Raw genomic sequence first — 14,626 nt, 5'->3', positions numbered from 1 at the left:
GCAGAGAGAAAATCACAGGGGAGGACCAGGGAGTTCAACCCGCGGGGTACTAACCAGGCTAAATGTTAATCACGGCATAGGATCGTCTACATTAAAGATCATTAACCAGGCGCTCGGGCCTCTTGGCAAAGAATGAGGGTTCACAAGCTGAAAAAATGCATTTAGAGAAAGTAGCAGCCTCTTGTTGCCAAACACAGTGTTTAGGTCATTTCAGGAGAAGGGCACCTCAATGGCGCAGAAGGAACAGAAACAAACGGGGGGGGGGGGGGCTTTGGCGAGGGTGGGGGGCACACTTCTTCCTCTTCTTCCAGAGTGGTTCTCCACCCATAGCTGCAGCTTATTTTCCGTTCTTCCTCATCCCTTACGAGGTGTAACCGTGACCTCACATGCAAGGGCGTCTACAGGTGAGGAATTCTCAACAGGTCAGGTCTGCAGAATCTGTGTCTCCAACTGTCCATTTCTAGGGGGGCAACATCTCCTTTTAAGGTGATGGTTTAGACTCTACAATTCCGAGCCACGCAGAAAGAGGACGGCGTTCCCTACTCATTCATTAAGCTGCCCTGCCTTTCCTCCCACATCCAAGGGACCCAATGCCACGCCATTCTCAAGCAAAACAAGAAGTCGCCATCAAGCAAACAGGGTCACAAGTTCAATTTCACACATTACCAACGGCCACGGTTTTGAAGGCTTCTGACAAGTGTTCTTTCTGACATGCTTCAAGCGGCTGCCCAGGGGCAGGCTTACCGCCCCCCCCCCACCCCCACCCCACCCCCACATACACCCTCCTCCACCGCTCAGCCCAGCACGGGCTCCGCAGCCAGCCCTGGTCTGAGGCAGCCTGAGAGTCTCTTGTTCTGGACTCGCCCGAAAAGAGCAAGCACTACCCTGCCTTTCCATTCCAGTATTACGTAAGTCAGTTTCCCTCCAATTATCTATTGGCCACAAAGCATTATTTGTGACCGAAGTATAAAGAAAAGAGAAGGAGAACCACACTAATTCCTGCTAGCGAGATGAACCTGAAATGGACACGCAACAGATTCCCGGAGATTCATTTCTATATGTGTTTTTAATCACCTTTAACCTGAGTACTCTAACTTAGGGTCAAGAGAACAGAAGTGCCAGTTTTATTTTCTCTTAAAGGGGATACCCATTTATACGTCTGGAGGCTGGCAAATGTGGGGGCAAAGATTATCAGACACTTGATTGACAATTCTGAAAAGTTCCAGACTGAATGCCCATCCACAGAAGAGCAAAATCATTTAACCCGTGTGAACACGAGGGAAAACTCAACTTAGGAGTCATGGGACTCATCCTCCCGCATTTCCTATAAAGGTTATAAAACAAAGGAGGCGTTCGTTTAGCAGGAGATGAGCCTAAAACAACGAACAGGTACACCTGTCCCACCGTGGCCTAGCTGACTGCATTCACGGTGTTTAAACTGAACAATGAACTCTAAAAACAAAAAACATTTCAAAATAAAAAATCTAGCCTCACTTCACCTGGAGTTCTGTACCAAATTCCCGAACTCCGCACGACAGATCCCTTCGCTGGGTCTATTTTTGACATTTCAGGAACACAGTGATGACAAATGCACTAATTTATTCATAAAAGGGGGGTGCAGGAGAGCAATCTCTAGAATAGTTTTTCAGAGCACTAAAAAAAAAAAAAAGTAGGTCTCACGCCAGATGACACAGGTTAAACACATACTTACAAATTTTTACTGGATGTGCTTTGATTTTTGAAGCAGGCGAAAAACATTTAAGTGACACGAAAGGAAAAAAAGAAACCAAATAATTCCCCCAATCCTGGCAGATTTAGATTAAAGCTACCAAATCCATTAGGAGAGAACGTTCTCCCGACGTGAACCAAGGAAAATGGAATCCTTTGTGGCACTTACCAGATTCAGAGCAGGAAGACCTCGCTTTAAAAGGGGAGAGAGACAGAAAGGCTGGTCTAGATGCAGATGGTTGTCTGTTTCCCCTAACAACAGCAGCAGCGAGGAGGAATCCTGGTCTCTGCCGGTTCCCCGTTGACAGGTGATCAGCAGCCCGGAGCTGGAGGCACTGTGCCGTGTTTGGTTGGGGGGGGGGGGGGGGGGGCGGGGAGGTTTCCAGGGGAGGGTTCTGCAAGCAGCGACCGCCCAGGTAGGGCCCCGCTGAGAGCCACCCACCCGGGGCACCCTCGAGCTGTACCGGCTGGTGCCGTGCTGAAGCCTGTCTGGGCTGGAAACTGTTGCTGCTGCCTGCGCCTTGATTGAATCAGGAGCAAATTCCAAAGTGGGGAAGAGAGGAAGTTGCTCGTCTGAGGCGGCAGAACCAATGACTATAGGAGGAACTTTGTGGATTCAAGAGACACCAACCACAGGACACAGCCCCCAACGCTGCCCGTGCAGCAGAACCGCATCGGGAAAGTGAAGAGCCGATTTCCAGGAAGAAGGGCGCACACCTAGCCTAGCTGAGGTGACCCTGCAACCTGAGGAACCCTAAGGCACACAGTGTCCCTTCTTGAAAACTAATGGCGTTTTCCCCCCTAAATGTTCATGCCGATGTTGAAAGGACATTCAAGAAAATGAAGGAATCTTTCTGGGTACTAGTGTTTAAGAAATTGATCAACTGCCCTCCTCTGGATGGAATGAGCACGTATTTTCTAGCTTTGGATTCCATCTCTACCACCTTACCAGCAGGGGGTCCCTGGGTTAAGTATGACCTGCCCACTTCTAGCTTCCTCATCTGTTTAAAAAAAAAAAGGAGCCTTGAAACCACCTTCACAGATTGTTGTGAGGAATGAGATCCTGGGGGTGGGGGGGGACCCACAGTCCATAGTCAATGGGCCTGTGCCCCATCACATCCCCATCTCCTCTAACAGCTTGTGGCCCTGAGTCAACCACAGCCACCCCCTCTTACCTACCTTCCATTTAAAAAGCGATCCAATGCATACCCCAACAGCAAAAGATGTTTCTCCTGTTCTCTTTTAACCAATGTCTCCAACAGTTAGGAGACCAATGTAAAAACCATTTTAGCACTCAAAGGTCAAAGCCAGATCATGTGGCCCCCTCAGCCCAAACCCTGAGAGGTAAACCAACTTGCGGCCCAAGTTAGAAGAGGTCTCTGACCCTAATTCCTTGGCAACATCCCACTGCAGAGCCAAGAACACTTGGCGTGCTCACTTCTAAGAGTCAAGAATGTGCAGGGGGGAAAAACAGGCACTTAACTGAGCTAGAAGTCTTTTTCCTTAATGCTTCCTTTGAAAAGGCAGTGATTTCTTAAAATGGAATTCGCAAGTTGCTTATTATTCTACTCTTTGACAACAGCTCAAGTAACCCTTCAAGGCAAGTAGAGACCTTCAGTGGGAGGGGGAGTCCCAGAGGCCCACTGGGGCCAAGAAGCCGCCATCACCATCTGGTGGTGGCTCTTGAATACTGCAGTCATGAACCCCGCACCATCTTCAACCCATTCAAGAAGCGGCGTGTCCGAATTTCTGCTTTACTGACTTTCTGAAAGTGAGTTTCGCTGCTCAACTGACAATCGTGCTTTCACACCACACCCGCTTTCACACCACAACTTCTTCCCCGCCTTCGTTCTTTTCCACTGACTTCTGATCAGGCCGCTAAACACAAGAGGGAGGACCAAAGTTCTGTTCTTCCCTATGGCTCCTGTCCCCAGTTCGACACCTGGTGATTTGGTTACAAAGAATGAAATTCCCAGAGGAAAGAGAAGCAAAGAGAAAACACTGAGAAAAGAGAAGCAAAGAGCCGGTATGTTCCCTGAAGGTAACAGCCAAGAACCAACTGGAAAATACGAGGCAGGCATCTCTGCCAAGTAAAGAGGCCAGTTGCAGGCCCAGGACGTAACAAAGACGAGGCAGCACGGCCCTGGCCAGCGAGCAAGCCTTGGGTGGGTTCGGGGAAGTTGTTCTGTGCCGCTGGAGGACAGAACGTGCTGGAAATTGGCTCACAAAGAGCAGCCTAGCAGGTAACGTTTGAAAAAAAAAAAAAAATGCTCCCAACCACTTCACTCCTCCAAAGCCTTTATCAATCTCTGGTGAATAGATTTAGGTCTGGGAGGCTCTCAGAAGCAGGTAACAACTTCAGGGAAAAATATGCCAGAGGAAGCGAGGGCCCCGGAATAGAAATTGGAAATTTATATTTAAGTGGCATCACTGGGATATGCTCTAAAATGATACTATGGGGGCGCCTGGGGGGCGCAGTCGGTTAAGCGTCCGACTTCAGCTCAGGTCACGATCTCGCGGTCCGTGAGTTCGAGCCCCGCGTCAGGCTCTGGGCTGATGGCTCGGAGCCTGGAGCCTGCTTCCGATTCTGTGTCTCCCTCTCTCTCTGCCCCTCCCCCGTTCATGCTCTGTCTCTCTCTGTCCCAAAAATAAATAAACGTTGAAAAAAAAATAAAATAAAATGATACTAGGGATTTCTAAGCAAGTAGTAGGGGAAGACCGCACATATGGGTTTTACACGCAGCTGTACAAAGGCCTGGGGACCAGCTGGCACATCTTTCTTCGTATAGTAGCAACATCTGCTTGGAACAGAATAGAAGAAAGTGTCTCCTTTAGTTACAAACGAAGACTGGAATTTTCAGGACTTTATTTACTACGTAAAATGTCCTTCCTTTTTTTTTTTTTTCCTTTTTTTCCTACATCAGCCCAGTAGGTTATTTGCAACAATTCTAAAATTAAGGACCCGACTGACATTCACTTCAATTTTCTCTAGGCATACCTTGGAGACATTTCGGGTACAGTTCCAGAACGCCACAATAAGCAAACATCAAAATAAAGGAGTCAAATGAAGTTTCTGGCTTTCCAGTACGTATAGAAGTTATGTTTATATGATACGGGAGTCTATTACGTGTGCAATAGCATTCCGTCAAAAAAAAAAAAAAAAAAGTGCGCACCTTAATTTAAAATTGCCTTATTGCTAAAAAGTGCTAATCATCATCCGAGCTTTCAGTGAGTCACAACCGCACATCACAGATCACAACAAATGTAATAATGAGGAAGTTTGAAGTATTGGGAGAATGACCAAAATGTGACACACGGATGCACAGTGTGCAAATACTGTCGGAAAAAATGGCACCAGTAGACTTGCTCAACGCAGGGTTGCCACGAGCCTTCAGTTTGTATTAAAAAAAAAAAATCTATAAAGCAGAGCACAATAAAACAAGTTATGCCTGTCCTAGACTAATTCAAGAGGTATGTCTCAGTACATTATCTTCCAATCAAATGTACACTCTCACGTATAAAAGAGCGCACGTGTAAGATAGCTCATGAGTATTACTATTAGCTCTTTCCTAAACGCCTCCATGTATATCAACTGGCAAAAAGATAAAATGAGATAAAATACCCTTTATCAAGAAACACAGTCCACATAGAACACCCCCCTCCCCATGACACAGGCCTTGCTGTCTTTTTGGCCACTTTACTTTAAAAACCTCGGCAACCGTCACAAGCACACCCCCGAGGTCCCACAAGCTGCCGTGCTGTGATGGAACACGACAGTATCTTTAAAACAATCAGAAATCAAGCAAGCAGAAGGACAATTCCATGCATTAACGCATCCCGCCCCCCCTCCTTTGTAAATGACCCGTGTTCTAGGGCCATGCTGAGCTCAAATGAGCCGCTTTTGACAAACTCCCGGAGGCGCAAAACTCTGCTCTCTGGCTCCCAGCACACCGCCTTGGACCTGAATAGACAGTTAGTAAATTCCGCTGAAAGACAGATGCGAGCACCCTGAGTCGTATCCCCGCAAACTAACCCCGCAAAAAGCGCAGTCACTGGTGTTCGGCTAGGCAGGAGACAAATGAACTGGAGCACGTCAAGGCAGCCTAGTAAAAAACCATTAAAAGTGAGGGGTACACTGTCAAAGGGCTAACATGAATCACCAGACTGGGTAAGCCGGGAGTCGGGACACCTGCAGACCAACCCTAATGGTGCCATTAACTACCCTCTTTGCTGGACTTGAGGCAACTTCACGTATTAACCTCTCTTAAATCATCAAATGTCTCACAGGAAAGGAGTAGGGGAACTTGCCCGCCATCTCCTCTCATTATTAAATCAACGGGTACCTTACACCCAATCGGTAGTGCTGAGGACTGGGAATCATTTGTGCTCCTGAGCCCCAATTTAATCTCTTGATCTCAGAATGGTGCTATGTAAGGCAGGTCCTTGTTCTACGGTTTCTAGATCCAGCCTCCCGTAGTTAAGAACCCAGGCTTGAAGGCCCAGCTCGGATGCTGTCTCATTCAGCAAGTATTTAGGAAGCTCCTACCACATGCCGTGTAGCACAAGTACCACGGGGACACGAGGGCTTCCGGGATGGAAGGGCTGGCCTCTTACTGCCCGTCCAGGTCTTATTTTGCTGAAGCCTTCAACACCTGTCATCTGTGCACACGATTAACTACTTAGCTTTTACACGGAGTTCTAGATTGATGTAATTGTTTTCTAATGAGCCCATCTCACCAATAAAACTCTAAGCTGCTACAGAGGAAGGCCAGTGTCTTCCTTAGTAATTTACTAATTATCTTGGAGCCAGTCTTCTGACAGCCTCAGCCGTGGGAACTCAGCTGCAAAACCCAAATAAACCGAGAAACAGCTTCTGATCTCTGAAACAGCAGCACCATCACCGGGCTCTTGGGCTCAGAGCTTCACTTACTCCAACACCATTCTGAATAAGCTTCATTATTTTGCTTCCCATTACAAAGATCAAGTTTCTAATCTCATTAAAGTGCAGTAAACAGCAGTGCTACTATAAAAATCTAAACACACCAATAAAAAGTATTCATTGATACAAATAGCAATTAAAAATCTCAGCCATTATAATTATCAGCCCAGTGAGCAACCAGTTCATCATTTAAAGCTCTTTTTTAACATTGCTTTACTTCTCTAGAAGGTACAAGAGGATGGCTTCAACAATTGGGGTAAAAAGGTCTATTTTGAGGCTCAAATCACAGGTTCTCACCCAATAAGAGGCATTTTTATTTTCTAAAACTAAAACTTTTCCAATTTTTATGAAAGCAATGTAGATTTTTTTTTTTAGTTCATTTATTTTGAGAGAGAGAGAGAGAGAGAGAGAGAGCGCGCGCGCATGCGGGAGAGGGCAGAGAAAGAGGGAGATAGAGAATCCCAAGCAAGCTCCATGCTGTCTGTGCAGAGCCCGATGTGGGGCTCGAACCCATGAACTGTGAGATCATGACCTGAGCCGAAATCAGGAGTCAGGTGCTTAACATACTGAGCCACACAGGTGCTCTGCAATGTAGATTCTTTACGGGAAAATTATACATACAAACACAGGCAAAGGAAGAAAACCTACACCTAGGAATCCCTTTCTCTAATGCTATATACATTAGCATGTTACCACCCTTTCAGATTGTCTATATTTCTGTTTATTTTTAGGTTTCTTACAAAAAGATGGGATCGGGGCACCTACGTGGCTCAGTCAGTTAAGCGCCTAACTTTGGCTCAAGTCATGATTTCACGGTTCATGAGTTCGAGCCCCTCATCAGGCTCTGTGCTGGCAGCTCAGAGCCTAGAACCTGCTTCAGATTCTGAATCTCCCTGTCTCTCTGCCCCTCCCCCACTCACACTAGGTCTCCCTCTCTCTCATAAATAAATAAATATTGAAAAAAAAAAAAAAGTTGGGATCAAGGGCGTCTGAGTGACTCAGTGGGTTGAGCCTCTGACTCTTGATTTCAGCTCAGGTTGTGATCCCAGGGTTGTGGGATCGGCCGGCATTGGGCTCCATGCTGCTGGGCATGGAACCTGCTTGGGATTCTCTCTTCCTCTGCCCCTCCCCCTGCTGACACACAGGCTCTCTTAAAAAAAAAAGGGTGCTGGGGGGGGTCAAATTATACAAATCAATCTGTCACTTACTTTTTCACTGAATGGTATGCTTCCTTGTCATCACATATCTGTATCATTTTTAAGGGTTTCTTACTATTCCTTTTTAGAGACCTACCACAGATAAACTATCTTAGATTGTTTTAATGCTGTTTTATGATAGACAATGCTTTGTAGGGGCCAAGGGCAGACCGCCCCAAAATATGGCACTTTAACATGAAGATTATTTTGAGTTAAAAAGCAACCAAAACCCAACAGATTCAGGAAAAGTTCTTTACCTCCCCCCATACCTGTCTAAAAAGAATTTAGACAAAAGACCTGCTCCAGGAACAGAGCTATCACCATAGATAACTACATTATTCTGTGAACGAGGTTTGGTAGACAGGGAGCAAGGCCTATTTGATCAAATCCTGTGTCCCGTTGTTTTTTTTTTTTAATTTTTTTTAATATTTATTTATTTTTGAGAGAGAGAGATAGAGTGTGAATGGGGGAGGAGTAGAGAGAGAGGGGGTGACAATCTGAAGCAGGCTCCAGGCTCTGAGCTGTCAGCACACAGCCCAATGCAGGGCTCGAACTCACAAACCGTGAGATCATGACCTGAGCTGAAGTCAGAGGCTTAACCCACTGAACCACCCAGGCATCTCTGCGTCCCATTGTTTCTAAGATGCCCAGCAAACATGTTTACCAAACATTTACTTTTTTTCATCTCGTTGGCGTTCCTTCCCTTTGAAGTCCCAGACCCCTATCCCCTATCTCCTTAGTTCAGAATGACACATAGACCTCATTGAGCCTGAATGCCTTTGGAATTTCCACGTCCATGTGAACTCCCTGTAAGTATGCTACTAAATTTGATTTTCTCCTATTAACCGGTCTCGTGTCAACTTGATTCTTCATCTGCCCACAAGGACCTTGAAGGGGACATGACGTTTTTGCTCCTTGACATCTTCCTTATAGCCAATTCTTTGGATATATATGTAACAAAGTATATTTTATAAAACACATGCATTATACGTATGTATCCTTAGAATATACATCTAAGAATATAATACATTCCTATTTCCTTAGGAGGAGTTCCTAATGAAGTATGTTAGCTAGATCATCAGGCATGTACACTTTTCTCTATGGCTGATAACATTCAATAATACACTTACTCAGAAAAATTTAGAGAATATAAAAAAATTACCCCGATATTAAAATATAAAATTAAAACATAAAAAAAAAACACTACCACCCCGATACGGTGTTAATATTTTGTTGTGAGCCCATTCCAACCAACCTTTCCTATGTGTATACGTTCTTCTTTTTCCCAATTTTAGAATAGTTTTGCCTAAATGAACACTTAGTTGGTTTTACTGCAGTTTTTAGAGAATTCCCTATGAAATAAATATTCATGCATCTGCTTTCAATTTAATAGCTTGAATCCAAGCTTTCAATAAGTCCTATTATCGACCAAAAGAAAGCCAACCTCAAAGTAGGTGAGTAAATGCTTTATTCGTGGTCTTCCTGAGGACCGTGGCCCCGGAGACAGTATTTCAGATTGCCCTGAGAACTGCTCTGAAGGCTGATTACACATGCAAAAGGCGGAAACAGGTATACGTGCTTGTGAGCAGGTCTCCAAATATTTGCATGTCACAAGGTATAATTTGGTTGTAAATATTGAGGTTTACTGATTTCCACACAGGCATGTGAAAGACCCTTAGGTGATCTTAATACTTTTCTATCATTATCTGATTGTTCAAAAGTATTGCCTGCATGTTTCTGCTTCACTGGTTTTCTGGCTCTTCTTGTTTCTGGTGTCACCTTGAGGTCACTTGAGAGGGTCACAGAAGGCTGACAGTCACCTACGGCAGTTCTAATGCACACGATCAAATTCAAGATCGTTCCGTTCTCTTGCGTGGCCCATAAGGAGAGAGAGGGAGGCAGAAAGCAAGGACAGCACAAAGGTGAGGAAACTGGAAAAGGCCAAGGAGAGAGAAGATGGAAAACTGCCCCTCCCACTTCCCCTGGGTTGCCAGCTTTGTGGGCTTCGTGCTGAATTATCGCTGCCTTGAAAGTCACACAGTCACCATTAGTTACGACCTATGGGGTTGATGTAAAGAAAAAAGCCAAAACCCCCGGCCAAAGAGATCACCCCAGGCTGACCAGAATGTGTCAAGACCCTGGCTGGGGCTTGATAGCTCCTATTGCCTGAAGCAAGTAAGCATCAGGTTCAGGTATACCTGTCCTGAACTTGGCCAGCCAACTGCAGGGCCCAAAACTCACACCAGTGCAGCTGACAGGTTCAATATGTCCAGCGCTGATAGGCAGTTCCTAGCATACTGATAGACATACTGATTCATTGTCTGCTCTGAGGTTCAATGCTTAGAAGTAGCTTTCTTCCCCTGGTTGTATAATTTCAACGACACCGGTGTAAAGGTCAAACCTGTGGTTTTGGTGTTGGTCAGAATGGAGGGAGAGACACATCCCAGAGCATTCCAGGGTTTGCGGCTGGGGTGGGGAACTAGCTGGAGGGTGCTGAACTTTTCAAGACAAAAGATCCTGATGCCTTTCAAACAGCAGGCTAGGCAGAGAGAAAGGCTTTATAAAGTCTAAAAATAGGCACCTGCAAGCAGAATGGTTTCTTTCCTGAGAACAATTTTAAAGATTCCCAGGAGGTGTCAGGTGTTGAGTAAATATCATAGGAGAATAAAGGCTTTCTGAGCTGAGCTGTAGGGGAATTGCAAAGCCTGGCGAGGGCTTCCTTCGCCTCCCCCGCCTCCCCCGGTGCCCTGGACAGGTGACATGAAAAGTCTTTTGTTTCCATCCCTGCTGTATAACAAAGGGGCCTGGGAGAGAAGGTCAGGGCTTGGTTTCTGATGCAGGAGAGCAGTGCGGAGAAATAACTTAACTCCCGGCTTCTATCTGGCCACAACAGAGCGGCAGGCAGACTATTAGACCACGCCGCTGTTTTCATTAGAAGGACAATGAATGAATTAACCTATTTGCAACACTAACGACAAATAGAGGTAAATAAATACAGATAAGTTGTGGAATAATAAATACAGATTGCTATCCACAGTACAGGCTTAAGTGTGCATTAACCCAACTTCCAACATTCACAACAAAGTGCAGGAGGTCAGTAAGCCTGTCCAGCACCCTGTCCAGAAGTGTGATTGCTTGGAAGGTCAAGAGAAGACTATGGGATCAGGTTAGTGAAGACTGATGCGGAGAGGAGATACCATTCGCCCCCTGGGTTGGCCTGCCCATTGGATGCAGGTCCTGGCTCTGGCTGGACCATACCCCACACTCCCACCCCCCCCCCCCCAATGGCTCTTTGTCCCACTCTTTTTATTTTGAACTAGCTCATCGCCAAGGACACATCTTTTATCCCTCAGAAGACATCTTAAAACCCCTACTATGCAGCTGTCTCTGGATTAAAGGAGTAGCAAAGATGCATCCAAGAAATCAAGCAGGCCTCACACACACATCCAACTCTTTAGAAAGCAGCAACGCGGCCGCCCTGAAACATCCCCTTCCTAGTCTCTCTGCCAGAACTCAGACCAAAGATCAATGAGTCACACGTTGGGGTGCAGGGAGAGAGGGTTTTCTGATTTGCTAATGTGGTTTCCCTCTCTGCTTCCAGAACAGAAATTCTGCTTCCGAGCAGAATTCTGCTTACAGAGCGTTTCATCATCTCTGAATATCACTAACATACATTTCTAGCTCAAGTGTCTGGTGATGTGACTTTCATAACTAACCTTAAAATGTACTTAAGAGGGGCGCCTGGGTGGCTCAGTCGGTTAAGGGTCCGACTTCAGCTCAGGTCACGATCTCACGGTCCGTGAGTTTGAGCCCCGCGTCGGGCTCTGGGCTGACGGCTCAGAGCCTGGAACCTTGCTTCCGATTCTGTGTCTCCCTCTCTCTCTCTGCCCCTCCCCCGTTCATGCTCTGTCTCTCTCTCTCTCAAAAATAAATAAACGTTAAAAAAAAATTTAAAAAAAAGGTACTTAAGAGAACACAGAAATCTCATGGCACACACGAAGGAAAACAAAAGCGGTCCCGCCTTCCGTACGTTACTCTGCTACGAAAAATACTTAGTACAATGTTCATTTGTAATGAAGTGACAGAACCCAAATCCTAATCACAGGTTTTTAATGTTGAATTTCTTATTTATTCCTTTTCTGATTTCCAAGAACCTGAAGAGAGGACGTTTCTTCCTTCCTGACCCTCCTTCTCACAAGCCCCCTACCACTTGTGCAGCTCTTCGTTCCTGCCCCCACTGCCCCCAGCTCCCCAATCTGGTTGGGCAACTTTTCTGAGGAATGAGTGCAAAAGGCCGGTGGGCAGAAGATGAAAACAAACCAGTCCCCCAAAGTTCCTCCTGGTTTCTCAGGTCCTTCTGGAGCCACCTCATGGGAAACCAACTACTGCTGACCAATGAAGGCCCATCAGCCAGAGACAGGGAATGGGGTGCTTCCTAGAACCCTGAAGGCACCAGGTGCTCTGCCCGTCCTTCCTACATCGGGGGGTGGGGGGTGGGACCCTGGCCACTGTCTGCTGCTTAAATTCTTCCCAAGCTGATCTCAGAGATCGGGCTCTTGCGTGAAGACAAGCCTGGCAGTGTGAGTGAGAATTCTCAGCCTGGAAGGAGAGCACCAGGGATCGGAGCCTTTTACTGCATGAAAACCATTAGTGCAACGTCATCATTTTCTGGCGGTGTGAACCAATGGGTCCCAGCTCTGGCTGCTCATTCCAGTCACCAGGGGCAGGGGGCTGTAAACACTGCCCCCCTCCCCCCCCTCCCCCCCCCCCCCCCCCCCCCGCCCCAGATGCTTCCCAGGCAGGGAGGCAATCTCTACCAGCACACTCTGGTCCAGCCCCAGCTGTGCCATTTACCCGCTGTGCCCTCAGGCAAGGGGCCTCACCCCTTCTGATCCTCAGTGTTTCTCATGGGGGGGAGGCAGATAACACCTCCTGAGACTGATGTGGTGATTATGATTTCACCTTAACATACAAAATTGCAGCGTCTCAAAAACACAGTAGGTCTCAAACTCCGCTGCTTCCTTTGAAAATGGTGGTTAACGCGGGACAAAGTTCTACTGGGGAACCTCAAGCGGAAAGGCAGGCGGGAGGGGTGGTGAGTCACAGAGCTGGAGCTTGTCTTTTAATGTAAATGAGAGAATCACTCCGCTACAGTACAGGTCAACATCGAGGACATTCCCCTGTCCACAGGTCAGGGGTGACCCAATAAAGGGCAAGCCCCAAACTTTGCCCAGGGTCGTCCTCTCTCTGCTGAGAATGAAAACTCAAGGCGGCCATCAAACAGAAAACCTGGCTGGGAATAGAACCAGCAGAACAAGCAGCAGAGGGGAGAGAGAAGGCGGGAGGAACAGAATCAATGCTGTTGTCCCAGCCCAGGATTCAGGTGGTGTCAGGAACGTTTCTGTTACTCCGCGTCTTTTCTGACTGCATCAGCGGGGAACGCCTATTCTGTATGCCTTTCACTTCACACAGGTGCATGTGTGTCTGTTGGAGAAATGGACAGAATCGGGAAGGCTGGTCTCTGGGTGACAGGCATCGGCCATGTTGATACATTTTCCTAAATTGCTAGAGGCTCGACCACCCACACGTCCTCTAATGGTTTAAAGCTAGCCATTTGCTCACATCCCTGTCCACGTACCGCGCTATTAAATTTTTTCAAATTGAAGTTGACACACAGTGTTGGGTTAGTTTCAGGTGGATAACACAGCGATCCAACATCTTTATACGGTACTCAGAGCTCACCATCATCCGTGTACTTCCATCCATCACCACATATGTCATTACGGTATTATTTATTGACTACATGTGCTGTTAAAAATTTAATCTTTGGCAACACGATCTTTGAAAATGGTATTTCAGTGGATTTTCTAATTTGCTGTTTCTTTTATTATCGGTGAGGTTAACTGTTGCCACGTTTCGTCACTGATATTCCCTTCTCCCTGAACTACCTGTACCCTCTGATCATTTTTCAATCAGCTTATTGGTCTTTCTATTGATTTGTAGGAGATCATTACACATTAAGGAAATTAGCTCTTTCTCTGTGATAGAAACTGGCATTTCCCCCAGTATGCCCCCTTTTGAACTTCACGGCATGTTTTCTGCCATGCCTACATCTTTTGAGACAAATTTATCAATCTGGTTATTCCTACCTTCGCTCATTTTTTTGTCGAGACGAGACTGTAAACTTTTTAAAAAAACTCTTGAGGTTTGTGGACACTATTCCTTTTTAATTTTTATTAAGTAATCTCTGCACCCAATGTGGAGCTCGAACTCACAACCCCGATGTCAATAGACGCATGGCCCCCCCGATCGAGCCAGCCAGGTACCCCGGACATTGTCAGTTTTAATATGTTTGTTGTAGGAAAGATACTAGGCGCTTTTTGAAATCTGGTTCCAGAGACCCTTGCTCACTCTGAGCTCAGTAGCAGAAATTCACAGGGAAGGGAGCCTCATCTGGGCCACAGATGCGACTGATCTCACCCCGCGTCCTATCACAGTCAAGGCCTCCCTAACCTTTCCGGGGGCATCTCCCATGAACCTGTGCTCCTCGCTGAACCCCCACACTGCCCTCTAATGCAAGTGCCTTGAGAACAACGGCCACCACTAAGGGCAATCAGTGATTGGCACCAACGGCACTAAATAAACCGTAAGCAAACATGGAACCCAACCCTGTCTCTCCAGCAAGGTGCCCTTCGGGAGAAGGGTGAGCAGCACTTGGCCAAAGAACACCTTCTTGTACTCAAAAAAAAAAAAAAAAAAAAAC

At 46.5% G+C, this 14,626-nt stretch overlaps 1 protein-coding gene across 4 annotated transcripts in view; it reads right to left on the bottom strand.

Moving 5' to 3' along the window:
- The window catches only part of NEDD4L (NEDD4 like E3 ubiquitin protein ligase), a 335,178-nt gene that overhangs the window by 200,307 nt on the left and 120,245 nt on the right, over positions 1 to 14,626 (bottom strand). The window lies entirely within an intron of this gene.

This window comes from Acinonyx jubatus, chromosome D3 (assembly GCF_027475565.1).
Source record: "Acinonyx jubatus isolate Ajub_Pintada_27869175 chromosome D3, VMU_Ajub_asm_v1.0, whole genome shotgun sequence".
Classification (NCBI taxonomy): domain Eukaryota; kingdom Metazoa; phylum Chordata; class Mammalia; order Carnivora; family Felidae; genus Acinonyx; species Acinonyx jubatus.
This window is presented reverse-complemented; position numbering and strand designations above follow the sequence as displayed.